Below are 3,695 nucleotides of genomic sequence, written 5' to 3'. Positions count from 1 at the left end.
TCTCTCTCTCTCTCTCTCTCTCTCTCTCTCTCTCTCTCTCTCTCTCTCTCTCAGTATCTCTCTGTGGTTCAGGAGAATGTGTTATGCTGTGAGTGAAGCCACGCAGTGAGGCCTGCGTCTGTCCCCCACTAGCCAGCTCCTTTAATGGTCACGTACTGTTCTACAATCATGTTTTCCACTACTTCAAACAGAGCACCGTTGTAGGCTGTATGTATTGTTGTGTAGACAGAGTCTAAGTAGCTGTGTTGTTCTGACATATCGAATCAAATCAAATGTTATTAGTCACATACACATGGTTAGCAGATGTTAATGCGAGTGTAGCGAAATGCTTGTGCTTCTAGTTCCCGACAATGCAGTAATAACCAACGAGTAATCTAACCTAACAATTTCACAACAACTACCTTATACACACAAGTGTAAAGGGATGAAGAATATGTACATAATAATATATGAATGAGTGATGGTACAGAACGGCATAGGCAAGATGCAGTAGATGGTATAGAGTACAGTATATACATATGAGATTAGTAATGTAGGGATTGTAAACATATAAAAGTGGCATTGTTTAAAGTGGCTAGTGATACATGTATTACATCAAGATGGCAAGATGCAGTAGATGGTATTGAGTACAGTATATACATATGAGATGAGTAATGTAGGGTATGTAAACATTATATTAAGTGGCATTGTTTAAAGTGGCTAGTAATACATTTTTTACATCAATTTTTCCATTATTAAAGTGGCTGGAGTTGAGTCAGTATATTGGCAGCAGCCACTCAATGTTAGTGGTGGCTGTTTAACAGTCTGATGGCCTTGAGATAGAAGCTGTTTTTCAGTCTCTCGGTTCCTGCTTTGATGCACCTGTACTGACCTCGCCTTCTGGATGATAGCGGGGTGAACAGGCAGTGGCTTGGGTGGTTGTTGTCCTTGCTGATCTTTATGACCTTCCTGTGACATCGGGTGGTGTAGGTGTCCTGGAGGGCAGGTAGTTTGCCCCCGGTGATGCGTTGTGCAGACCTCACTACCCTCTGGAGAGCCTTACGGTTGTGGGCGGAGCAGTTGCCGTACCAGGCGGTGATACAGCCCGACAGGATGCTCTCGATTGTGCATCTGTAAAAGTTTGTGAGTGCTTTTGGTGACAAGCCGAATTCACCACACTGTCTGTGTGGGTGGACCAATTCAGTTTGTCCGTGATGTGTACGCCGAGGAACTTAAAACGTACTACCCTCTCCACTACTGTCTCGTCGATGTGGATAGGGGGGGTGCTCCCTCTGCTGTTTCCTGAAGTCCACGATCATCTTTTTTGTTTTGAGTGAGGTTATTTTCCTGACACCACACTCCGAAAGCCCTCACCTCCTCCCTGTAGGCCGTCTCGTCGATGTTGGTAATCAAGCCTACCACTGTAGTGTCGTCTGCAAACTTGATGATTGAGTTGGGTAATACATACGCTGGGTAATACAGTCTAGAATGCTTCTCATGCTGGGTTTTCTCTGAAGTTACCTGATCACGGTCATTTTCCAAAATCAGATCATCGTCACCTCATCATCGTGAGGTCTACATATTTGGATTTGCTGCAATGTGTTCTAGGAGCAGGTATTCAGGAGGGAGTTTAGGTTTGGATGGTTGGATCGGCCCATTCCGAGCAGGATATGACACTGGGATATGGGAGGAAGGCCTCAAATGCGGTAGGGGGGGGGTTAATCCTCCTCCCTGGTGTTCAATGGACCAATGGAATGCCATGATGGATAAACAACCCTGCTAGCTACGAAACAACTGCTGTACAACTGAAATCAACATCTATGTCCTCATTACCAGAGACAAAATATAAGTAAATGAGAGAGAGAGAGAGAGAGAGAGAGAGAGAGAGAGAGAGAGAGAGAGAGAGAGAGAGAGAGAGAGAGACAGAGAGAGAGAGAGAGAGAGAGAGAGAGAGAGAGAGAGACAGGAAAAACAAAACAAACATTCCACAGGGTGCCTTGCGTAGCCCAAAGGGGTTTCTATGTAATGTCACAGCAATGTTAAATGTGGACTATGGTGTGTAATGACTTAATGTAATAACACATATAACCCTTTCTTTTCATTATTTAACAAGGCCAATTCATAACCACTACAAATATCAAGTGTAGCTCAGTGTCAGCTAACGGGGTTAGAAAGAAACCCAACCAGCCATATAAATGCAGGTTTAAGATCAATTTCTTTTGAGAGGACATTAATGCTGAAGATTTATTTATTTTTATCTAATAGGATTTTTACCTTAGGGACAATTTAGAGAACATTTACTTTAACTGGTTTCATCTTTTATTTAACTTCGGCAGTGTTGATGCATTCTATAGCAATCCCTTTTGGTGAGATCTTTCTTTGACAGGATCGCTATCAGATTGTGTGGGGAAAAATGTGTGATTCAGTGTCTCACTGTCCTACAGAGCAGGCCTGATGACACTTCTCTCCTAATCTACCTTGAGATACAGAGTGGTGCAAGAACATAGAGTAGGCCCAAGGGCAGACTGGCCATAGAGCAGTTCGGGCAAATGACCAGTGGGCTGGTCTATTTTTAGCCCAGTGGGCTGGTCTAAATGTGGGCTTTGTTTGCACAAAATTATCATTATTTTGCTAATAATGGGGGCTTCTAGGCAAAGAAATGGGCTGATGTGAGAGCCTCAAGGGAACAAATGGGCCAGTGTCTTAGAAATTCCAGGGCCGATTTCTGGTCCCAGTCCGTTCCTGATGAGGCCTCAAAGGAGTCACTGCCAGGCTGCTTTCCTTAGACATTGCTCTGTTCTACCCAACGTGAGGTGGTTCTTTCACATCACATACCTGAAGTATTCCTGCTGTACCGGAGCAAATGGGTGAGCAGTGTAATTGGTGAGGATAATGAACTTGTTGCATCAATAGAGAACTAAATAGGGATAACGCTACATGGGAGGAAGCCTTGGCGTTCTGATCCGAAATCATCTCTGAGATATTGTGTTTCCCTCCTCTCTTAGAACACCCACAATCCAATGAGAAGCCTTGCTGCTCGGCAAGGGCTTTACACATAGACTTACGTGATCGCTTTGTTCCTTCCATGTTCCTTCCACTCCCCTCCCCAGTTAACATTGTTATACCTCGGTGCATCCGCAACATCCACTGACAATACTCACACATGTACTTCTAATAATTGGTACACGGCTTTGCGGGATATTAAGCGGGGCTTAGGCGTGTGAGACGAAGTGATTTGAACCCGTGTTGGTTGTTAGAAGGCGAAACGTTCCTCGTAAAACTAATTGATTTATTTATTTATGACAAGGAGGCATAGCAATTCCTTCAAAAACGGAGATTTGCCACCATAATGCGGCTTCGGATCGGGGGAGGGGGGGGTTAGGTTTAACGCCACGCCGGAGAGATAGAGAGCCTCTCCCAAGCTCCACCAAACCTTCCAAGAATGTTGATAAGCAGATCCCTGAAAATGAAATCTCCCTAGCCTCCTCGGCTGGATCTGCCCCTAATCGTTTTATTTACAGTTACAATAAAAGATGATTGAAATAATAGACGGAACAATCGGAACAAGTCCTAAGCGCTTTCAATTTTCACATTAGGCTAATCGAGGGAAAAGGAAGGAAATAGAGACATCAGTTGGATGAAATGAGCGTAATTGGAGAATAATGTAGTTAGTTTGCTCTAATCTTCTGCATAATATTCAAATCTTCTCAATGTGC

This window comes from Salvelinus sp. IW2-2015, linkage group LG14 (assembly GCF_002910315.2).
Source record: "Salvelinus sp. IW2-2015 linkage group LG14, ASM291031v2, whole genome shotgun sequence".
In the NCBI taxonomy this organism is placed as follows: Eukaryota; Metazoa; Chordata; class Actinopteri; order Salmoniformes; family Salmonidae; genus Salvelinus; species Salvelinus sp. IW2-2015.
Note: the sequence above shows the minus strand (reverse complement) of the source record.